This window comes from Narcine bancroftii, chromosome 3, assembly GCF_036971445.1.
Source record: "Narcine bancroftii isolate sNarBan1 chromosome 3, sNarBan1.hap1, whole genome shotgun sequence".
Lineage (NCBI taxonomy): Eukaryota > Metazoa > Chordata > Chondrichthyes > Torpediniformes > Narcinidae > Narcine > Narcine bancroftii.
In genome coordinates, this window is record NC_091471.1 from 252,532,911 (window position 1) to 252,557,786 (window position 24,876).

The following is a 24,876-nucleotide window of genomic DNA, read 5'->3' on the forward strand; positions in this document are numbered from 1 at the left end:
CCAAGGACAAATGGGGTTTGTTGGTTATTGGTCACGTGGATTCATGGAAGAGCCTGTTACCATCCTGTATCTTTAAATTAAAAATTAAAGTGCATAGATTTACATTTTCTATATCCTGTTATATATTTCTAACTGCAGTAAAAGCAGGGTGAATCCCTGCAGAGTGACTATGGATTGAAAATCAACTCTGCAGCAAAGCTTCACAAGACAGCTCGCCACAGAGATGGGAATTAAACTTCACAATACTTTTTGCTTTTTCCTGTGGTGAAGTTCCTCGTCCATCTGCTGTGGTTTTACATTTCTGTCCCATTTAGCTCGTTTGGATTATGTCACCTAGAACCCGTGGGTTTGCGGCCCATGAGGCTTTGTACAGCGTGTGATTCACCCTCGCTCCTCACCATCCTCAACAGTGAACGTACTAAACCAGCAGTTTTTTCCCTTGCTACAGCTTTCATCTGTAAAGTTGTTATTCACTGTTCGATTAATTTATTGTCATGGTTTGAACTCTGACTGGCAGTTCCATGGTACCTGATAGGTTACATAGAACTATTGAACCACCATCACTTTTGTTCTCTCCGACTTTATTCCTGGTGAGTCATTGCTGAATGTACAACATTCATGTAACTTCACAGTTGCTGCCCTGGTAGCCTCTGATGTTGCCAGCATGAATGAAACCTTTTATACTCTATTTAGTAATACATTTGGTGACCATTTTGCTGCCAGCCAGAGTCAATCAGGGTTGAGACTTCACGTTCAATGTGAAGGAGATTGATTTACAGTAAAACCCATGGTATCTGGAATTCAAGCAACCAGCAAAAGGAGGAAAATATATAACTAAAAAGGAATAAAACATTAAGTAAAAAAATATGTAAGTTTAAAATTGTAAAAGTGGATGTTCTCTGAAGTAACACGTGAACCTTTGGTGAAAATGGGTGCAAATATTCAGCCAGTGGAGAACCTTGGTCGGGCTTTGAATAAAGTTGTGTGAAACAGCACTAGTGTTGCCCAGGATGAAGAGCTAGTTGATGCCGCTCGCCGTCGGGGTGACTCTCTTATAGTGTCTCCTGATCCCTGCTTAGTATACATCACCCCAGTTAGAGGCTTTACCTGTAAACTTGCGGGGAAGTGGGGAGTGGGTTGAATATCTAAAATGTTATTATTCGTCTTTCAGGCAGCTCCATGGAGGGGGAGGAACCTGCAGGTGCAGCGACAGTTAAATGTTTTCAAAGAAATATTGTTTGACATTGTAAGAATAAGTCTCAAGCAACCGAAAATACACTTATCCAGCATCTACCAATCCCCAGAGGCGCCGGATACCAGGGATTTCACTGTAATCTTATTTTAATTTGGTAATATATCATGGTAACAGGCCCTTCCAGCTCTTGAGCCCAAATACACCTATTTGACTACTGATCTTGTACATTCTGGGACATGGGAGGAAACCCAAGTATCCAGAGGAAACATGCATAGGTCATGGGGAGAACGTACAAACTTCTTACAGTCAGCGCTAGATTTGAACCCGTATCTCTAGCTCTGTAATTGCGTGGCATGTTTGTGGCTAATCTAACCATGTTTGTGGCTGCCCTCCACTCTGCAGAAATTACCCTGCCTTTATTGGGTCAAGTTATAAACCGCTCTGCCATTGGGAGTGAGTGGGTTGTACATCCTACCCCAACACAACTCACCGGGGCTGGCACTACACAACATTTGTTAATTTCTTTATTTCATGACATTTCTCTTCTCAATTCAAATCCAGGGGTCAATGGTAGTTTGAGACAATCAGTTAGACTTCCAAAATCCAAAAGCACCACCATAAACTCTTACGCTTTCGGAATTTAAAAGCAAGGATGGAAACTGCCAGAATTATTGATCATTACTCACCCTTGAATTACAGTGTGGGAGTTCCTTATTTTTCTGAACATCTGTGTAACTGAAATGAAAGCAGATATTCTTCAATGAATTATAATGAATGATGCGCAAGAAACTACACAAGGCAGGCCATTCTGTCCCAGTGTTTGTACCATTATAGTGCACACCTGTCTCCTTCCATAGGGCCATAGAACACTACAGCACAGAAACAGGCCTTTTGGCCCTTCTAGTCTGTGCCAAACTATTTTTGTGTTTAATCCCACTGACCTGCACCTGGACCATATATTCCTCTGTGCCTTCCCATCTAGGTACCTGTCCTAATTTTTCTTGAATATCAAAACTGACCAAATCAGCTGGCACCTCGTTCCACACTCCCACCCTGTGTGAAGAAGTTCCCCCTAATGTTCTCTTTAAACTTTTCCCTTTTTTCCCTTAATCTCTGAGGTCTAGTTTTTATGCCATGTAACCTCACTGGAAAAAAGCCTGCTTGCATTTGTTCTGTCTATCCCCCTCATTATTTTAAATACCTCGATCAAATCTCCCCTCATTCTTTGACACTCCACAAAATAAAGTCTCACCTGTTTAACCTTTTCCTGTAACTCAGTTCCTGCAGTCCTGGCAACATCCTAGTAAATCTTTTCTGAACTCTGTCAATCTTATTTTTCCTGTAGTTAGGTGGCCAACTACACACAATACTCCAAATATGGCCTCAGTGGTACTCATCTGTTGTACCCACAAACCCGCCACTCTTTGTGTGAAAATGCCCCTCTCAGCTCCCTTTTAAAGTAGTTGGAGAGAATGGCAACAATTTGTGTAGTGGTTAGCGCAACACTGTTAGTGCTACTGATCGGGTCTGGGGTTCGAATCCCGTGTTGTCTGTAAGGAGTTTGTACATTCTCTCCGTGTCTGCGTGGGTTCCTTCTGGATGCTCTAGTTTCCTCCCACCCTTCAAAACGTACCAGGGGTTATAGGTCAATTGGGTGTAATTGGGCGGTACGGGCTCATGGCTGAAAGAGCCTGTCTAAATTTAAAATAAATAAAATTAAAATCTTTTCCCTCTTAACTTAAAGCTCTGTTCTCTGTCCTCTGGTGTTAGACTTCCCTAATCTTGGAAACTGATGTCTTGTCACCTTATCTATTCCCCTCATGATATTACATTCCTCTATAAGGTCACCTCTCAGCTCCAGGGGAAAGATGTCCGAGTCTATCCAGTGTCACCTGAGCCTTCAAGCCTTCCAGTCCCATTGACATCCCCATTATGTTGCACCTTTCCCAGTTCAATGGAATCCTTCTGAGAGCTGGCAGTCGGAAGCCTCCAACAGTGCACGATCAGAAGCTCTATGGAGAGCGCACTGGCTGGCTGCCTCACAGCCTGGTATGTTGTTGCAGAGAAATGGATCGGAGGACAATCCACAGGACCATAAGAACAGCTGAGAGGATCGCTGGAGTCTCCCTCCCTCCCATCGACATGATCTACCAGGATCATTGTCTGAAGACGGCGGGCAAAATCACTGAGGACCCCTTCCACCCTGCACATGGCATCATTCAGCTGCTCCCGTTGGGGAAGAGATACAAGAAGATCAGAGCCAGCACCACCAGGCTGAGGAACAGCTTCTTCCCACGGGTAGTGAGAATGCTGAATGACCAAAGGAACTGCTCACACTGACCATCCAAGACTGTACTATTTATGAAAAGTATTTATTTATTTACTTGTCCTGCATATGAATTGTTTGTCTGTACGTCTGGTTGTGTGTCTGCACCAAGGACTGGAGAACACTGTTTCGTTGGGTTGTACTTGTACAATCAGATGACAATAAACTTGATGACTTGAGTGCACCAGTGGCATGCCAAGCTTCCTTGTTGGGGCAGGCAACGGGCAGGTGTGACTCAGATTTGGAGCGGAGTTCTGAGATCACCCTCAGAGCCTTGCTGACAGCTGCGATGCTGCTGTTGTCATCTTTCCACCAAGCTGGTGATAAGAATTATTGTCAGGTGCTATCATCCATAACAAACTAGAGTAAAGCTCTGCTCGCCTGCTATCTGGCTACATTAAAACCCTTGTTATCTGGAATATCCTTGTTATCAAGAATATCCTTGTTATCCTACAGTAAGACCCTTGTTATCAATGAATTCAAGTAACCTGGAAAAAAATAAATGTAAAAAATACAGAAGTTTAAAATTGGCGTGCCTTGCTGCTAGTTCACCAATCAGGCAACATGAAATCTCAAGCAACCAGAATAATCACTTGTATGGCATCTACTAATCCCTGTAGGTAGGTGCTGGATACTGTATTCAGAAATCTCCATAGTTCAGACATCTCCCTTACCAGGCTCTGTTTTTGCACTTTCTCCATCTCACTGGGCTCCAGTGAGGAGACTAAAGCTGCACACGGTACTCCAGGTGCGGTCTCATCAGTCCCCTATACAGTCTCCCTGCTCTTGTTCAATCCCTCCAGAAATAAAGGCCAATGGTCCATTTGCCTTCTTGGTTGCCAGTTGCCCCTGTAAACCAAACTTGCGCGATTCATGCACGCAAGCTCCTCGGCACAACAGCATGCTGCAAACTTTCACTATTTAAATAATAATCTAATCTGCTGCCCCTCCTTCCCAAGTGGATGATCTTACATTTACCAACATGGCCTCTCCTTTACTTCTCGACATCTCTCTGCGGACCTTGCACATACTCCACACAGTTGGCTTTTCCACTTACTTTAGTGGAATGGTTTTCAAACTGCATCTGCTTGAGGAAACAATTTCTATGCAGTTTCTTTCTTCGTGAAATGCTTGAAGCATTTTCTTGTCTAGACATTGAGCTTATAGTCACCATCCTTTTGCCCACATCCCTTTATTAAACAGTGTCGTGACATTTGCTATCTTCATACCTGCCCAAAGTTCAGAGAGGTTAGTAAATGATCACAAATGCCTCTAGAATAACTTCCCCATTTGTTTGTTTAGTTCCCTGTAATGCATTTCATCACAACCAGGGGGTCTTATTTATCTTCAGATCCTCGCCTCCCACTGCACCTTTGGAATATTAGATGCGTCTTCACTCGTGAAGACCCAACACCAATTTTCTCCTGACCCACCCCCCTCTTCTCATCGTCCAAAAGGAGCAACAATCAAATCAAATAACATTCCTGCCTGAGATATTTACAAACACCTTTACTGTCTGATTTTATATTTTCTGCCAGTTTACTTTCATTATCTATCTTTCCTTTCTTTGTTGCTTGCGTGATAATCAACAATTTCCAAGAGGGAGAAGGGGGACAGAGAAATGAAAGAGTGTAAAGGAGGAGGAGAGGGAGTGGAGGTGAGGAATTAAGGTCCACCCCATAAGCTTCCTGTTTGTCTGGTAGAAAAGACAGGGGAAAGAGTAGAATGAGGAAGAGAGAGAAGAGGAATGATGAAGGAGGGAATTTAAATTTAGATAAACAGGCCGGTAACAGGCCATTTCGACCTGATTCCGTGCTGCCCAATTTACAACCCATTAACCTACCCCCAATACATTTCAAACAGTGGAAGGAAACCGGAGCCCCCGGGGAAAACCCATGCAGACACGGGGAGAACGTACAAACTCCTTACAGATTCTAATCCCGATTGCTGGCGCTGTAACAATGTTGCGCTAACTGCTATGCCAACTGTGCTGGAAAAGAATGGAGTCTTACAGCACAGAACAAACAGGCCCTTCGGTCCAACTCATCCATGCTGACCAAGTTGGCAGTAAAAACACAATGCTGGAGAAACTCAGCTGGCCAAACAGTGTACTTTATATAGCAAAGATAAAGATACATGCAATGAACTAGAATTCACTGTCTATGTGTTGTTCTGATGGCTGGCTCCTCCCTTGGTTCCAGTCTCACCTACCCCAATATAAACCCTGGTTTTCCTACCTTACTTCAGATTCACCTGAGGACTATTGTATCTACCAGCCATTGATCGTAAGCTACTAAAAGCCTGTTGGTGCTCCTCACAAGTCTCTGAGAGCAATCAGTTGTATTACAATACGTAACCAATGTTTCAGGCTTGAGCACAAAATGATAGTTATGTATCTTTATCTTTGCTATATAAAGTACACTGTTGAGTTTCTGCAGCAGTATTTTTACTTCAACCACAGGGTCTGCAGACTTTTGTGTCTTACAATTGGGCTAATTTCACTTGCCTGCATTTGGTGCATACCCTTCTAAATCTGGCAGGTGGTCAGGGAGAGGGAGGGAAAGGGGAGGCTGGGAGAGATAGAGGGTGAAGGGGGAACGAAGTCCACTGTTTTGATTTGCAGCATGAAATAAAGAGCGAAGTAGCTATGCAAGCAGAGGTTCTAAGATGAATCACTGCTCCAGTTATAGAGCTGACTGCACAGTGGGAGGGATTAGAATCTGAGTCGCAGGATAGGAGGCTCTGATCACCATTTACACCTACTTCATGTGTGCAAGTTCAATGTTCAGCACTGCAGTTTCTAATTTCTCCAAACATCATCTGTGTGACTGAAATAGAAGGAAAGATTTATCGTTCAGACTCTTTCGGAGCATCCAGATCTGGATTCCTTTATTTTAATCCCTTCTGGGATAAAGGTTACGATGGGTGTAGACAGAATCAATGCAAGCAAGCTTTTTCCACCGAGCTTGGGGCGAGACAAGAACAAGAAAATATGGATTAAGAGTGAGAGATGAAATGTTTAGGGGGAACATCAGGGAGAACTTCTTCATGCAGAGAGTAGTGAGAGCATGGAATGAGCTGCCAGATGAAGTGGCGGATGAAGGCTCGATTTTGACATTTAAGAAAAATTCTGGTGGCACAGTTAGTGTAACGGTTAGCACAACGTTATTACAGCGCCAGTGAACCAGGTTTGGATTCAGCGCTCTCTATAAGGAGTTCATACGTTCTTCCTGTGTCGGCATGCGTTTCCTCCAGGTGCTCCGGTTTCCTCCCACCCTTCAAAATGTATGGGGGTTGGAGGTCAATTGGGTGGCACGGGCTTGTGGGCCAGAAGGGCCTGTTACCGTGCTGAATGTGTATCTAAATGAATGAGACTATGGAGGACTATAGGCCAGGTGCAGGGCAATGGGAGGAAACAGAATAATAGATCAGCACAGACTAGATGGGAAAAAGGGCCTTTTATTGTGCTGCTGGTTCGATGGGGTTCCCCCTTTCACACAGAAACACAAGAAGCTGCCATTGCTGGAATCTAATGCACTGTTCTAATCATCCCTCATTGATTTATTATGTGCATGGTTTCAGAACTCCAAAGGAAATGGGCCAATGACAATTTTTCTCAAGCAAAATATTTCAGTAACAATTGGGTCTACAGCAGTGGTTCTCAACCTTCCCTTCCAGCTTAAGCAACCCCTTACTAATCACAGAGCACCGATGGCACAGGGAATTCTTAAAGTGGGATGTGAGTGGAAAGAAAAAGGTTGAGAACCACTGGTCTGGATGATCTCAGTGTGTCCCAAAACAGGATTTTGATTTGAAAACAAGGTTGATCAAGATTGGGCTTTTCTCTTTGGAGCAATGGAGAATAAAAGGTGACTTAATAAAGGTAGGTAAGATTATGAGGGCACAGATAAGATGGACAGCCAGCACCTTTTTCCCTGGGTGATAATAGTAAATACCAGAGGACATCTGTTTAAGGTGAGGGGAGCAAAGTGTAGGGGAGACGTCAGAGGTAAGTTTTTTACACATTGAGTGTTGGGGACCTTGAATGCATTGCCAGGGGTGGTGGTGGAGGCTGGTACAATAGGGATATTAAAAGACTCTTATGCACATAGATATAAGAAAAAGAGTGGGTTACGAGTGTGAGGATGGGGAGGGTTAGATTGCGGTGGAATAGATTTCCATAGGTCAGCACAACATCGGGGGTTTGTACTGTATTGGAATGTTGACTGTCCGTTTTCCACCATAGATGCTGTCTGACGCCCCCCTGGTTCCTCCAGTGGGTTATCTTCTTAGCTTGGCTTTGTTGGGACTTTCTGGGACATAGTACAGTGCAGAGAAAACATGGATGCGACATTATCCAGATGACATTGGCTGAATGGTACACCAACACCAATCTCGTACTCAATGACACCAAAACTAAGGAGCTGATTGTTGACTTCAGGAAAGGAAAGCCAGAGGTATACGATCATTGGGGGATCAGAGCTGGAGAGGGTGAACAAATTTAAGTTCTTGGGAGTCACTACCTCAGAGGTCCTTTCCTTGACCTAACACACTAATGGCATCATGAAGAAAGCACGTCAGTGCCTGATATAGGTGGGGAGGGTCTGGACCAGGGTGTCAAAACAGAGTTGAGGTAAGCGGAGATCAATGTGATGGGGTAGGAGGACATGGACATGATGGGTCTGCCAGGACAATTAGGTTTGTGGATCTTGGGTAGGAGGTAGAAACGGGCAGTATGGGGTTAAGAAACAATAAGGTTAGAGCCTGTGCCAGGGAGATGACCAGAAATGATAAGTTCAGAGATGGTGTGAGATCTGGTGGGGTCCTGTTGGAGGGGTAAGTAGGAGGAGGTGTCTGAGAGTTGTTGTCTGGCTTCAACCAGGTAGAAGTCAATGCGCTGGTCAACAACAGCACCACCCTTGTTTGCAGATTTGATGGTGAAGTTTGAATTGGTGCAGAGGGAGTGGGGGCCAGGTGTTCCGAGGGAAAGTGAGTTTAGAATGAGTGAAGGGAGTAGTGAAGCCGATACAGTTGATGTCACGGTGGCAGTTGGAAATATAAAGGTCCAGAGCAGCTAGAAGACTGGAAGAAGGTGTCCAGGAGGATGAAGAAGGTTTAAAGCAGGAGAATGGATCTGTAGTGGGTGCGGGGGGGGGGGGGGGGAGAATCATGGATGTGGAAGTAGGCATGGAGATGGAGCCGACAGAAGAAGAGTTCAACATCATGGGGTACGTGAAACTTAAGGTGTGGGTGAAGGTGGGGCCACTACTGAGGATGGAGAGTTTTGTCTCCAAGAGCGGAAGGTTGGAGGTGATGGAGATGTTCAATGGAGGTTCAATGGAGTGGAGGGCATCAGGAAAGGGAGGAGGATGAGGTGGATCAGGAAGTGGAGGGTAGGATGGGGAAGGTTTGGAAAGTCAGAGGGTGGAGATAGAGCGGTCCCTGCGCTCCCAGATCCAAGGTGGGTGTTTACAATGGAGGCTTGATCCTGTAGGTCACAGGGACCAGGGTGGAAACTCACATCTGAAGCTCGGTTCTGTCAGTTGTTGAGTTCATGTCGGAGGCTTGATCCTGTAGGTCACTGAGGCAAACCCGTGTCAGGAACTCGGTCCTGTAAACTGCCAGGGCAGATTGGAGAATCAGATGGGAGGTGGGAGGGGTGGGGGGGAGTTTCAGATCCTTGATGGATGCCAGGTGTGTGTAGAATTGGCAGTAAAATGCATGGATCTGGTGGAGGATGAGGTGTAGGAGAGGTCCATGGCAGATCATGGCGAGTGAGCTGCAGAGCTGTGGTAGTGAGAGAGTGAGTGTCCGCTGGTACCTGCGAGTTGAGCTGAGGGTAGTCCATAGGATACAGCAGAAGTGAAGTGAGCAGGAGTCAATGCAGCATATGTACCTGAGATCCTGGTGGGGAGCAAACTGGAAGGTTCGGAATCAGAGCTGAAATGCACTTGGCCCCAGACGGCTGTGGGTGAGAACGTGGTGGTAGAGCTTGAGAGTAGCAGGGAGTGCAGATAGGGAACAGTGAGAGAGAATCTCACAGAACTCTTTTCAAAGCGAGGAAGAGAACTTCTTCAGGTCAGGCATCTCATGAAGAGATTTTGCAGTGGATCAACCGAGCTGAGAGAAACATGACAGGCCGCAGATGCTGTGATTGTAGTAAAAGCACCAAAATGTTGGAGGACCCCTGCCCCCCATCCCCCACTTCCCCCGTTGTCTCTCATTTCCCTGTCTCCTTTTGCATAGAGATAATCAATTCTCACCTAGTCCCTCATCACATCAAATTTACACCTTTTGTTGGTCTGGATTCCTCCCCCATTCTGAGACTTTCTGATCTATCCTAAGTCTGCCTTTTCTGATTTTTCCTTGAAGAAGGACCGAGGCCCAAAACATCAATAAGATATCTTTGTCTCCTATAGATGCTGAAAAGACCACCGAGTTCCTCCAGCATTTCGGCGGGTTTACTACAATCACAGTGTCTGTGGCCGATCTTGTTTCTCAAAATATTCTATTCGTGGCCATAGCAGAGATTTATAGAGCTGTAACATTACCTCACAAATAGCGCGAGACACAAAAGTCGGTAGCCACTGGGATTGCGGAATGAACTGGCAGACTGAGACCACCTGTAAATTGGAGGAACAACACCTCATATTCTGTCTGGGCACCCTCCAAACAGATGGCATTAACATCGACTTTCCCTCCCGCCATCCATCCTTGTCTCCTTTCCTCTATTTCTGTCTCTCTCTCTTCCCTCTGTCTCCTTTACCCCAGCTCTGCATTCACAGCCAAATTCCCTATCCCCCCCCCCCAGCCTCCCCCAATCAATTCTCACCATTCCTCCCTCCTGGCCTTCTCTCCATTTCCAATTAACGCCCTTTGTCTGTGGTCTAGGCTCCTTCTCCTGCCTTTCTTCCCTTCTCCCCAGCCTTTTAATTCAGGCATCTGATTGCTTTTCACTCGTACCTTGAAGAAGGGCTCAGGCCCGAAACATCATATATATATTTTTATCTTATGAACACTGTGAGACTGGCTGAGGTGCTCCAGTACTTTTGCATTTGTATTAGAATAATAGCATGGACTAAATGGGCTGAATGGTCTGTTTTGGTGGTGAAGTGTTTTATAGTTCTGTGGTTCTAATCATACATACAAACATGTTTATGCTGTGTGCAATTTATTTTTTGCACTACCAGTTCTGGTAATTCGACCGCACTCGCAGGAAAAAGGATCTCAGGGTTGTATGTGATGTTCTGTATGTACTCTGACAATAAACCTGAAATCTAAAACCTAATTCCCAGACTTTATGTGGATCAAAAGCCTTGCTTCAAAGTGTGTGAACTCCCTGAGAGTCAGGCAATGAGATGGGGGTTGGGGATGGACCCTGCTAGTAATGGTCTGGCCAGCAGTCGCAACACCACTGTCTTTGAATGGAAACCACTGATGGGAGCCAAGGTCATTGTGCAGATGTGCACAAAGTTGAAGAAAGGGATAAATCAGGAAGGGTGAAAAGTCATCAACCGCAGAAGGTGAAATCAAGGAAAGAATGTGTTGGCACATGAGACGTTGTCACGTGGAGCTCCTCAAACAAAGGAAGAATTGTTCACGAAAAGGCAGGATTGTCCAGGACTGACATTGAAAAAGCACCAGGGGAATCCTTAAAACACAAAGAGCTGCTTGAGTTGAGGATACAAAGGAGTGTTTGATCAGCTCTCAGTGCGTAGTCACTGTTCATCTGTAAAAGGTCCATGTGGAAAGCAGCCTTGCACCTCAAGGAAGATCTGCAGCACTGCAACAGAAGCACTGCTTTTGAAGGATGACCTAACAGAGGTTTATAAAGACATGAGGGATGTGCTTTAAGTGAATTCTTTTTCCTGGGGAAAATGATTTAGCACTATTGGATGAACTAGGGGGTGAAAAATGAAGATCTTTAGATGCAGTGACTGCACATAAAAGTACAATGCTGGACAAACTCATCAGGTCATCCAATGATTTTTATACAGGTACTCCCCGACTGATGACCATAATCGGGACCGAGGATTGGTTGTATCTCAAAATGGATGCAAGTTGGAATTTTGCCCGATGTGTGGAGTAGATAAGTCCTAAACCAAATCTTTTAATCAAAATTTTCATCATCTGAATTTTCCTTGTTTTTGTCGACGTCCCAGGGTCCATAGGTTGAGCGCGGCCATCTTGATTCATATGCAAACCTTCAGTTTGGGCATGCATGGAGGGTTCACGTATTGGATTATGGATGTTGCATGTGCAAGAGTTAATCCCCCTAATGATATTGAATTTGTGCCTTTAACTCTCATGGATGTGCCAACCAAACACAGGAATCAAGATGGCTGTGCCCAGCCTATGGTCCCCGAGACTCTGACTAACAAGGTAAGTGTGCACATTTTGGCTCTTACTTGCCCTGTATCCTTGTTGTAGTTTGTCAAATATAACATAAACCGTGTAAATTTTATATCTTTTTAAATTTTTGGTCGTCTGTGCGGATGCAGGTAAATTGCATAGAATGCAAATTGGGGAGTTCATGTAGAGCAAAGATATAGAAAAATGACCACTGTTTCAGGCTTGACCCCATCATCAAGGAATGAGCAAAATGAAGGCAGGCGTCTGAATAAAATGGTGGAGGGGGGCAGGGGAGGAGCAGTCTCACAGGCAGGAGGTTATAGATGGATATGGGAGGGAGGGCACAATAGCAGACAGGGAGAGGGGGAATGGCTCTGTTACAGAGTTCTGTGTTGTGTATTGACCTATGTGTTGTGTGGTTTTATGTTAAAAAGTGACAGTTTGCCTTAGAGAGCCAAGGTGAAAGAATGGGAGATGGACTGGGCATGTGCAGAAAATGATCTAAAAATTTCTGGACTTGGACGATAAACCACCACTGGGTGGTGCTGTGGAAGGGAAGGAGGCCCAGAGCATGAGTCATGGTCAGGAAGACAATTTAGAATTTTGGGATTTCAAAAAGGATGAACCTTCCGAAGGCAGCTAGAAGGATCGGGACCAAGCCGTTGTTCCTCTCTCTACAAACAACACAAGACAACTTCGAATTTTGTGCTCTCTCTCTCCTCTCTCTCTCTCTCTCTCTCTCTCTCTCTCTCTCTCTCTCTCTCTCTCTCTTTCTCTCTCTCTAAGATCTTTTGGCTTCAGTTTACCAAACAAACTGAATTTTGTTTATGATCTTTGCTTTGGTTGAGATCGAAGTTTTGTGAGTCTTGTGTGTTGTGTTTGTTTTGTGTCTAAGTTTTTCTGTGGGCTGGTTGGAAATATAACTTAGATTTTAATTACATATGTTATATTTAGGCTGGGGAATTTATTAGTTTTACACTGTTATAGAAATTTGCATAGTAACCGGTGGGCATTGTTATAAAAGGGGGGATTTTGAATTGAAGGTGGTTTTTGTTAATAAATTAATTGTTCATCTTTACCCCTGTGTGATATGCCTTCTTTGTGGTTGCTGGTTTGGTCTTGTAACATAATTTGGGGGCATCGTCCAGGATCAAACCAATTTGGGAGCTTTAGGAGCAATTGACTTGTGCTTAGTTATCAGTCGTCTGAGTTTGTCTTAACCTCCAGCTTGAAATTAAAAATAAACGGTGAGTGTATAAATCACCAGCAGTAAAACCAGCAACTATGAATATTGACCAGTTCATATCGAACCTTTCAGTGGTTAATTTAATAATGGCTAAAAAGTCAGAACTGATGGTTAAACTTGGCAAGTTAAAACTTCTTACAGTAAGAAATGGGGTGAAAAAAAAGGAAATTGCCTGAAAGATTGTTAAGCACTATGTAGGAAAGGCGGTATTTGAAGAAGCTGCATTAGAACAGTTTCAGAGGAGAAAACTTCAGAGGAAGTAAAGTTGGCTTTGAGAAAACTAGAAATGGGGGAGAGAGAGAGAAAGAACAGAAGCACGAGCTAGAACTAACTAAATTAAAGCTGACCCTAACGCAAGGAGAGGGAAAAGCCCAAAACCCATGTGCTAGTCAGGTGGAGAGGTTACTGGTCAGTAGAGATGTGAAGTTAGTTCCTCCATTTGAGGAAGCTGAAATAGACCAGTATTTTCAGCATTTTGAGAAAATAGCTGTAAATTTAAAATGGCCATCAGACCAGTGGTCATTCCTGCTACAAAGTGTTCTTAAAGGGAAAGCCCAGCAGGTGTATTCATGTCTCATGGTACAACAAGCAGCTGATTACAAATTTGTAAAGCAGGCTATACTCCAATCTTATGAACTAGTCCCAGAGGCTTATAGACAAAAGTTCAGGAGTTTTAAAAAAAAGCAGCAGCCCAATCTTACCTGGATTTTGCTTATCGAAAGGTTGTGTGTTTTGATCGGTGGTGTGCCACATTGAAAGTAGAAAATAACTTTGATTTATTGAGGGAAATCATTCTGATTGAGGAGATTAAAAATTGTGTTCCTGACGATATTCAAGTGTACTTGGCAGAGAAAATTATAAAAACTTGGCAAGAATTCGCTAAATTCGCAGAAGAATATGCTTTAACCCACTAGCCTAAGTGGACACCAGGGAAAACCTTTCAAAGGAATACTGCTGATAATCCAAGTAGAGTAGAAAGAAAATCTAGAAGTGAGGTTAAAGGAAGAGAGGAAGAGAAATGGGTGAAGGATAATTTTTTGAGGGTTATTTGCCACTATTGTAAGAAGACAGGGCACATAATAGCAAATTGTCCTGTACTAAAAAGGAAGAAAGAGAAAGGGGTGGTACCAACTGCTTGTGTTCAGAGTGAGAATGTTAGGGATATTTTTAAACCATTCATGACTGAAGGTTTCATTCCAGTTAAAGAAGGATCCAATCAAATGCCAGTTAAAATCTTGCGGGATACTGGAGCAGCTCAATCGCTTGTATTAAACAACATTTTGAATTTTGGTGAGGAGACTGACACTGGAGATGTGAATTTAATAAAAGGCATTGGTGGTGAAGCAGAGCCTATACCTTTGCATAGAATAGTGATAAAATCACTACGATAGGGATAAGATAGGGATAAGATCAAGTCTGCCAGTGGATGGAGTTTCTCTTTCATTAGGGAATGATTTAGCAGAAGGTAAAATCATACCTGCGGTGAAACTCACAAGTAAACCATTGGTTTATGAGTCCAAAAATGATTTGGAAATCTACCCTGCATGTGCCATTACTAGAGCCATGTCTAGAAAAATGGTAGAGGTAGAGAAAGTCTGTGATGATCCTGTAGAGGAGGCAAGCATTGAGGACAAACCTAAGGATCCAGCTTTGCTGTTGTCAAGAGAAGAATTAACAGCCAGGCAAAAGGATGATCCTGATCTTGCTGGGATAAGAGATAAGATTCTGTCTAACCAGGAAATTGAAACTGTGCCAGTAGGTTATTTTGTTCAAGATTGAATATTGATAAGAAAGTGGAGACCACAAGCGATACCTGCCAGTGAAAATTGGGTGGTAATAAGGCAAGTTGTAATTCCCAAAACTTACAGGAATGAAATATTAAAGTTGCCTCATAGTACACCTTTAGGAGGTCATCTTGGAGTGAAGAAGATGGTAGAAAGATAAGGAAACAGTTTTATTGGCTGAAATTAAGAAAGGATGTTGTGAACTTTTGTAGAACCTGTCACACTTGTCAACTGGTGGGCAAGCCTAATCAAGGACCCCCAGTGGCACCTTTTCAACTCATCCCTGCTTTCAGAGAGTCATTCTCAAAAGTGATAGTGGATTGTGTTGGCCCATTGCCGAAAACCAAAGCAGGAAATGAATATTTGTTAACACTCATGTGCACAGCTTCAAGATTTCCAGAGGCTATTCCCCTGAGAAACATTAAAGCAAAGACGATTGTGAAGACTGTGCTAAAATTTTTCATACTGTTTGGCCTACCAAGGGAAATTCAATTGGACCAAGGGAGTAATTTTATATCTGGAATATTTCAACAGGTGGTGATTGAATTGGGAGCCCATCAAATTGTGTTGTCGGCCTATCATCCTGAAAGTTAAGGGCCTTGGAAAGGTTCAATTTAATTGTGAAAAATATGATGAGGGCTTATTGCATGGAAAATAAAAAGGATTGGGATGAAGGAATCCATTTGTTGTTGTTTGCTGTTAGAGAGGCAACTCAGGAGTCTCTTGGCTATAGTCCATTTGAGTTGGTGTTTGGTCATGAAGTCAGGGATCCATTGCTATTGTTGAAGGAACAGTGGATACATAATGATATACAATCAATCTGTTGGATTATGTTTCCAAATTTAAAAACAGATTACATTAGGCTTGCGAAATGACAAGGAAAAATTTTAAAAATGCTCAGGGAAAAATGAAAATTCGGTATGATCAAAAAGCAAAAATTAGGGACATTAAACCTGCCAACAAAGTATTGGTTTTGTTTCCAATGCAGTCAAACCCTTTGAGAGCTCAGTTTTCAGGACCATATAAGGTGAAATCAAAAAATAACCAGGTCAGCTATGTCTTTGAGATGCCTGATCGTCAAAGAGGGACACAGGTCTGTCACGTGAACATGCTTAAACCTTACTTTGAGAAAATGACTGAGGAGCAGACTAGAATTCCAACCAAGGTGCTAGTTATAGAGGAAAGTAAGGAGGAGATAAGTTTCATGGAAGGTCATGGAGCACAGAAAGTGATAAGCCCCAGGCTGGAAAATTCTATTGTTTTGCAAAACTTAGACACCAAGTTAATGCATTTGACTAAATCAGAAAGGGAAGAAATGAAGACACTACTTATGAAATTTAAGGATATATTCCCAGATGTTCTAAGAAGAACTACTGTGGCTTGTCATGATGTGGAGGTCAGTGATGCTAAACCTATTAAGCAGCATCCTTACTGAGTTAATCAGGAAAAGAGCAGATAGTTGGATCAAGAGGTGGATTATATGCTCAAAAATGAATTCATTCAAAAATCAAGTTCAAACTGGAGTTCACCCTGTGCCAGATGGCTCAATTAGGTTTTGTACAGATTATCGAAAGGTAAACATGGTGACAAAGACTGATGCATTCCCTATCCCCAGAATAGATGATTGTATAGATAAGATGGGGAATGCTAAATTTCTTACAAAGATTGTTCTCTTAAAAGGATACTGGTGTGTTCCTTTGACAGAGAGAGGCAGGGAGATTTCTGCATTTGTTACACCTTCAGGATTGTATGAGTATAATGTTATGCCTTTCAGGATGAAAAATGCATCTGGCACATTTCAGAGAATGCTTAATGCAGTAATTCAGGGTTTAGAGCACACAGGAGCCTATATCGATGATTTAGTAATTAGTACGGGTACATGGGAAGAACACATGCTTGAATTAGAGCAGTTATTTCGGAGACTGGTGGAAGCATACCTCACAGAAGGGATTTTGAATGAAAGTTTGAAGGTGAATTTTTGTTAATAAAGTAATTGTTCATCTTTACCCCTGTGTGATATGTCTTCTTTGTGGTTGCTGGTTTGATCTTGTAACACTTGTTAAAAATAACAGGGTTTTTTTTAAATGCCAAATTGAGTCAAGATTAAACACTGTAAAAAATTTAATTTGGCTAAAGCTGTCCTTTGGAGGAAGGGATATAAATTTGCCTTTTGTTACCCTGCTGTTTTAAAAAAAAAGTTTTATGGGGAGTATCAATCTCAATTCAGCTTGAAATTAAAAATAAACGGTGAGGGTATGAATCACCAGCAGTAAAACCAGCAACTATGAATATTGACCAGTTCATATTGAACCCTTCAGTGGTTAATTTGGACATGCCACTGTAATTTATGTGGTAGGACAGGTACAGGTGGCACCGGTTGGAGCAAAAATATTGGCTATCACTGTGTTTCCTATCCCCAGTAATAAGAAAGCTCTTCAGAGATTTCTAGGTATGATTGGCTACTTTCGTAGATTTTGTAAACATTTTGCTGGAATTGCACTCCCATTAACAAAACTACTTGGAAAGAAAGAAAAATTTATCTGGTCAGATGCATGCCAGGAAGCGTTTCTGAAGTTAAAGGCCATTTTATGCCATCAGCCTGTACTTGTGTCCCCTTACTTTGAAAAGCCATTCTCTTTAGCCGTGGATGCCAGTGACTAAGCGGTCGGTGCTGTACTGTTGCAGAAGAAGGATGGTGATGGAGTAGAACATCCTATTTCGTACTTCTCGAAAAAGTTTAACGACCATCAGTGAAATTACTCGACCATTGAGAAGGAGTTATTAGCGCTTGTTTGAGTGTTGCAACATTTTGACGTGTATATTTGTACTACTCAAAAACCATTAATAATATATACTGATCATAATCCATTAGTTTTTCTGCCTAAAATGAAAATTAAGAACAGACGGTTATTGAATTGGAACTTACTATTACAAAAGTATGATTTAATTATTACACACATAAAGGGGAAGGATAATGAAATAGTAGATCATTTGTCAAGATGTTAATCTGGGTAGAATCTAATCACATACTTACTGTAAAAAAATGGAGTGTTTATTTTATTATTTTATTTATGTAATACTTCCATTAATTGTTAAAATATTTTTCTTGTGGACCAAATTTTTTTTTAGCTGGGGAGGTGTTACAGAGTTCTGTGTTGTGTATTGATCTATGTGTTGTGTGGTTTTATGTTAAAAAGTGACAGTTTGCCTTAGAGAGCCAAGGTGAAGGTGGACTGCTGAGAGAGTGGGAGATGGACTGGCATGTGCAGAAAATGATCTAAAAATTTCTGGACTTGGATGATAAACCACCACTGGGAGGTGCTGTGGAGAGGAAGGAGGCCCAGAGCAGGAGTCATTGTCTAGAAGACAGTTTAGAATGTTGGAATTTCAAAAGGGATGAACATTCTGAAGGCAGCTAGAAGGATCCAGACCAAGCCGTTGTTCTTCTCTCTGCAACAACACAAGACAATTTCGAATTTTGTGCTCTCTCTCTCTCTCTCTCTCTCTCTCTCTCTCTCTCTCTCTCTCTCTCTCTCTCTCTCTCTCTCTCTCTCTCTCTCTCTCTCAAAGATCTTTTGGCTTCAGTTTACTAAACAAACTGAATTTTGTTTATGATCTTGTTTTGGTTGAGATCAAAATTTTGTGAGTTTTGTGTGTTTTGTGTCTAAGTTTTTCTGTGGGCTGGTTGGAAATATAACTTAGACTTTAATTACATATGTTATATTTAGGCTGGGGAATTTATTAGTTTTAAGCTGTTATAGGAATTTGCATAGTAACCCGTGGGCATTGTTATAAAAGGGGGAGATTTTTGAATGAAAATATGAAGGTGAAGTTTTTGTTAATAAATTAATTGTTCATCTTTACCCCTGTGTGATATGCCTTCTTTGTGGTTGCTGGTTTGGTCTTGTAACATAATTTGGGGGCATCGTCCAGGATCAAACCAATTTGGGAGCTTTAGGGGCAATTGACTTGTGCTTAGTTATCAGTCGTCTGAGTTTGTCTTAACTTCCAGCTTGAAATTAAAAATAAACGGTGAGTGTATAAATCACCAGCAGTTATTGCTATTTTCATAGCAATAAAGCAGTGTCATATTTCATGAAATTCCCTTTGCCTGCTGCAAAAGGATTCACTACTGGCTGAAATTGCCTGAAGCACCTCTTACAGTTAAAGAGAGAGAAGTAAAAGAGATTCCCCCCAGAGTCACCAAGTGTCCGTAGCTTCACCTTCAGTGCTTCCACAGCCCCTGCAGTCAACCAGAGTCCAGACCAAACCATTGGAGACCCGAACACTCATTCCCCATTTCCCTACTCATAATGAGCAGATTAACACCACAACCAACCTTCTCTGGATTGCAGACACCTGTCGTCAACCAAAGTCACGCAGTATCAGACAATCACCTCTGCTTGCGGAGGGACTAATGACAGAACACATTTCCACTGCTCTCCTGGTGAGACAGGCTAGTTAACATCAAGCTTGGGTTTGGGAAGACTTGAGCAAGGCTACTGGCCCTGATCTGATGACGACACCCCTCCATTCTATTTCCCCTTGTTGCCTTTTACCCATCTCTCTTTCTCTCTCTCTTTCTCTCACTCTTCCCTTTTCCCCTGTTTCCTTTCACAGAGCCAAAATCAATTCTCACCTTTCCTCTTATTATATCCAATTAATACCTTTTGTTGGTCTGGACTCCTCCCCCAGCCAGTCTTCCCTCTTTATTCTGACACTCTCCTGATTTTTGCTACATCTTGAAGAAGGACTCAGGCCAGAAACACCAGTAATACAGTATATTTTTACCTCCGATGGACACATCAAGACCTGCTGAGCTCCCGATGGACACATCAAGACCTGCTGAGCTCCCGATGGACACATCAAGACCTGCTGAGCTCCCGATGGACACATCAAGACCTGCTGAGCTCCCAATGGACACATCAAGACCTGCTGAGCTACCGATGGACACATCAAGATCTGCTGAGCTCCCGATGGACACATCAAGACCTGCTGAGCTCCTTCAGCATTTCCGTGTTTTTACTACAGTGTCTGGAGACGTTTGTGTTTTACAGCATTCTCCATTGACAACGGCGTGAAGCGAGGCTGCGTCCTCGCACCAACCCTCTTTTCAATCTTCTTCAGCAGGATGCTGAACCAAGCCATGAAAGACCTCAACAACGAAGACGCTGTTTACATCCGGTACTGCACGGATGGCAGTCTCTTCAATCTGAGGCGCCTGCAAGCTCACACCAAGACACAAGAGCAACTTGTCCGTGAACTACTCTTTGCAGACGATGCCGCTTTAGTTGCCCATTCAGAGCCAGCGCTTGACATCCTGTTTTGCGGAAACTGCCAAAATGTTTGGCCTGGAAGTCAGCCTGAAGAAAACGGAGGTCCTCCATCAGCCAGCTCCCAACCATGACTACCAGCCCCCCCACATCTCTATCGGGCACACAAAACTCAAAACGGTCAACCAGTTTACCTATCTTGGCTGCACCATTTCGTCGGATGCAAGGATCGACAACGAGATAGACAACAGACTCGCCAAGGCAAATAGCGCCTTTGGAAGACTACACAAAAGAGTCTGGAAAAACAACCAACTGAGAAACCTCACAAAGATTGGCATTGTCATACCCACACTCCTGTTTGGCTCCGAATCATGGGTCCTCTACCGGCATCACCTACGGCTCCTAGAACGCTTCCACCAGTGTTGTCTCCGCTCCATCCTCAACATTCATTGGAGCGACTTCATCTCCAATATCGAAGTACTCGAGATGGCAGAGGCCGACAGCATCGAATCCACGCTGCTGAAGATCCAACTGCGCTGGGTAGGTCACGTCTCCAGAATGGAGGACCATCGCCTTCCCAAGATCATGTTATCTGGCGAGCTCTCCACTGGCCATCATGTCAGAGGTGCACCAAAGAAGAGGTACAAGGACTGCCTAAAGAAATCTCTTGGTGCCTGCCACATTGACCACCGCCAGTGGGCTGATATCGCCTCAAACAGTGCATCTTGGCGCCTCACAGTTCGGCGGGCAGCTATCTCCTTTGAAGAAGACTGCAGAGCCCACCTCACTGACAAAAGACAAAGGAGGAAAAACCCAACACCTAACCCCAACCCACCAATTTTCCCTTGCAACCGCTGCAACCATGTCTGCCTGTCCCGCATTGGACTTGTCAGCCACAAATGAGCCTGCAGCTGACGTGGACATTACCCCTCCATAAATCTTCGTCCGTGAAGCCAAGCCAGAGAAGAAGACAGGAGCAGAATTGTCCTGTCTGGTTGCATTTTAGTGTGGGACAGTAGCTGCAAACCATCGGACTGGAAGCCAATACAGAGGATCAACAAGATGGACGAGAGGATCACTGGGGTCTCCCTTTCTTCTGTAGATGACATTTACTGGGAGCGCTGTGTGAATAGGCCTTAAGGAATTATAGAAGACCTTTCGATCCAGCACACAGTATTTTCAACCCACTACCATCAAGAAGGCTGTGAGAGTCATGTAACTGAGTAAATCATTCCAAAATATTTAAATATATTTATTTTGATTATTTATGTGTATATTATGTTCTGTGTATTGTGTGTTTTTGTATGTGCACCATAGTCTGGAGAGATGCTGTTTCATGAAGGTGTATAATGCACAGTAAAGTGATAATAAACTTGAACTTAGGAAGGTCGAGATGCAGCCTATTAACAGTGCAGAAAGAACAGAGGTGTGCAGATGTATGAGACTGGAATAGGGAGAGGTTCGTGTCATGCTGGGAGGGTCCACAGTGTGAACAGTACAGTGAGGAGAGGCGGAGACACTCACCGCTCTTCTCCATCAGCGACCCAGCCTGCCAATCCCCAGACTCCTTCAGCTTCTGTGCGAATGGAATACAAGCAAAGTTCATGTCATTTACTTATCACTGTTGTTTTCTGTTCTTATTAAAATGTGCAGAGAATGTGCAGGTTCCCTTTAACTGGTGATTTATTTTAACAAAACCTCCCCAAGTGAGTGATGGTGAACAGCAGCACAACACCCTCTGTTGGTCAAAGCATTTTCTCTCCCTTTCTCTCTCTCTTTCTCTCTCTCTCTCCCTCTCCCCCCCTCTCTCTCTCTCTCCCTCTCCCTCCATCTCTCTCCCTCTCCCTCTCTCTCTCTCCCTCACTCTCCCTCTCCATCTCTCTCTTTCTCCCTCTCTCTCCCTCTTGCTCTATAGCTCCCTGTTTCTCGCAATCTCTATCTCCCTTACTCTTGTTCCCTTATTTTCTCTCTCTCTCTCATTTTTCTTTCACTCCCTCACTCTCTCTTTCATTCTTTCTCTCACTCTCCCCCACTCTCTCCTCTTTCCCTCTCGCTCGCAATCTTGCTCTTTCCCTCACTGTCTCTTGTTATATCTCTTTTTACTTTAGTCTCTCGCTCACTCACTTTCACTCCCTCTCCCCTCCCTCTCGCTATCTCTCCCTCTCTATCTTGCTCTCTCCCTCACTCTCTCACTATCTGTCTCATATCTCTCCCTCCATCTAGCTCCTTCACTCCCTCTCACACTTTCGTTATCTCTATGTCACCGTCTCTCACTCCCTCATTATTTTGCTCTCCTTCACACTCCCCTTGGTCTTTCTCCCTCATTCTCTTTCTCTCTTGCTCCTTCACTCTTTCTCTTTCCCTCATTTTCTCTCTCGCTCCATCACTATCTCTCCCTCTCTCTCACTATCTTACTCACTTCCTCACTCTCTCTCTTTTGCTATCTCTTTCCCTTGCTCTCTTTCTCCCCCTCACTTTCTCACTCCCTCTTCTCTCTCATCCTCTCTCTTTTGCTCTCTCACTCTCTCCCACTATTCTCCCTCTCTCCCTCTTTCTCTCTCTCACTATCTCACTCCCTCATCCTCCCTCTCTTTATCTCCCTCACTCTCCCTCTCTCCCTCATACACTCACTATCTTGCTCTTTCCCACACTCTCTTCCTCCTTCCCTCTCTCATTTGCTCGTTCTTTTGCTCTCTCCCTCACTCTCTTTTGCCCTCTCTCCCTTTCTCTCTTTCACAATCTCAGAATCAGAATTTGTCTTGAACATATCACAAAATTTGTTGTTTCGCGGAAGAATCACAGGTGCAAATATCGCGATAAATCACATTTTAAAAATAAATGACTTTGAAGAGAAAGTGAGGTAGTGTCGTGGGTCGCTGCCCATTCAGGTCTGATGGTGGAGGGGAAGATGCTGTTTCTCTACCACTGGGTGTTCGTCTAAAGGCTCCTGTACCTCCTTCCCGATGGTAGCAGAGTGAAGAGGACATGGCCTTGGTGGTGGGAGTCCTTGAGGATAGAAGCTGCTTTCTTAAAACACCGCCTCTTGTAGATGTCCTCAATGGATTGAAGACTGGTTCCCGTGATGGAGCTGGCCAGGTTCACCAGTTTTTTTCCTGTCCTGTGCGTTGGCATTTTACCCTTGATAAAATCGGAATGTAACATTGAATATCCTGGTCTCATCCAAAAGTGTATTCTTCAATGTCTGGAAACATTTTACTTGTGCTGTTAGGTGTTACATCACAGTTCATAGCTGTGAAAACAACGTTTTACTTGTTCTCGAAATGTAACGTTGAATATCCTGATCTAAATTGCGTTTTCTTAACAGACTCCTCCATACCAGATAGCGATGCAATCGGTCAGAAGTATGCAAGAGTTTTTGATGACATACCAAATCTCTGTGTCTGCTGTAATAGCAGGGAGCCATTTTAAATCCACACTCTACTCCCACGCCATTCTTCCAGGGCCTCGTGCACTGCCAAACCAAGGCCGTTCGCAAATTGGTGGAATGACATCTTACATTCCATCTCCAAACTGAGGGCATCAGTCGACCTCAATCTCTATTAACCCCCTCCTCAGTCTCTTTCTTCCCCCCTCTGTCTCCCTCCATCAAGCTCTTCACACCCTTACCTTCCTCCTATTGTTCTTGGTCCTCTGCTCCTCTCCCCCAACATCTCAGCTCTTTTTTACTTCTACCTTTCCACCTGCATCTATGATTATCTGAAGTGCTTGGGACCAGACCTATCTTGGTTAAACATATTTTTCAGATATTCGGGAAGCAGCCCATTAACTGTCGCCGATCCCCGACACTTCCCCATGCAGTCACCGATCCCCGACACCTCCCCACCACCATCACCAATCCTGTCCGGGAACCCGAGGTCTCATCTCACCTGTAAGTGGTAGGAGATTGTACAGGGATTGTCCACCAGCAGAATTTCAGCGACCCCGCTGAAAGGGTATTTGACAGAGAGAATGGCTCAGGCAGGCGAGTGGGGGAGAGAGCATGGTACGCAATTCAAATTCTGAGAATGCCACAATGCAATTTATCACAAAGTTGCAGTAACTCATGGCAATAAAATGACAATTTATACATAAATAATCAGTGCGATCCTTTCCTTCAATGTGAAACCCATAGACAAATGCCTTCTTTATAAAAATCATTCCCTGTAGCCCCACTTGAACACAGTGGGCAAATTATTTTTCAAATTATGATGTCGTGTCTCACTGAAAAAAGCTTTTGAATATTCGGAATTTTGGTAGATTGGCTTTCGGTTCATCGGACACATACAGTATACACGTAACATTAAAAATGTAATATGCATGATATACTTCAACTTTTGTCTGCCGTACGCTTAGAGGTGGAAAGCAAGTTAAAAATAAACTTCTAGGTGATTTAATAACTGGGGAAGCGGGAGAGTGAGGGAGTATTGCTGGTGATCCTTGCCTTAACCTATACACTATGTTCCAACAAACAGAAGCTAAAAGAGGCAGGTTGGTTTGAAAATTCCTGAAATTTAATGTGCCTAAAAATGTTACTCTTATTTTCCAATAGTGTAAACTCAATCTTGAAGTCAGACTGGGGTCCCTTATTTCTGTGAACATCTGTGCGACTGAAAGTGAACCAAAGACCAAAGTTACCATCCAAGCTCAGACAGAACGTAGAGAGGGGAGGCATCAAAATTGGATAAAAGTTATTCTTTAAT

General features: G+C 43.5%; 1 protein-coding gene across 8 annotated transcripts in view; it reads right to left on the reverse strand.

Annotated features, from left to right (window-relative positions):
• The window catches only part of LOC138758546 (hepatic lectin-like), a 129,973-nt gene that overhangs the window by 69,796 nt on the left and 35,301 nt on the right, over positions 1–24,876 (reverse strand). The window contains exons 1-6 of one of the 8 annotated variants that reach the window (XM_069927625.1): positions 24,064–24,170; positions 23,130–23,314; positions 21,701–21,752; positions 10,073–10,144; positions 6,285–6,349; positions 1,882–1,930 (exon numbers count right to left, since the gene is read on the reverse strand). The gene's annotated coding sequence lies outside the window, so the exon portion shown is untranslated. Of the gene's footprint in view, positions 1–1,881; positions 1,931–6,284; positions 6,350–10,072; positions 10,145–21,700; positions 21,753–23,129; positions 23,315–24,063; positions 24,172–24,876 lie in introns of those variants that run through there. The other 7 variants (XM_069927621.1, XM_069927628.1, XM_069927623.1 and 4 more) reach the window with 7 other exon arrangements.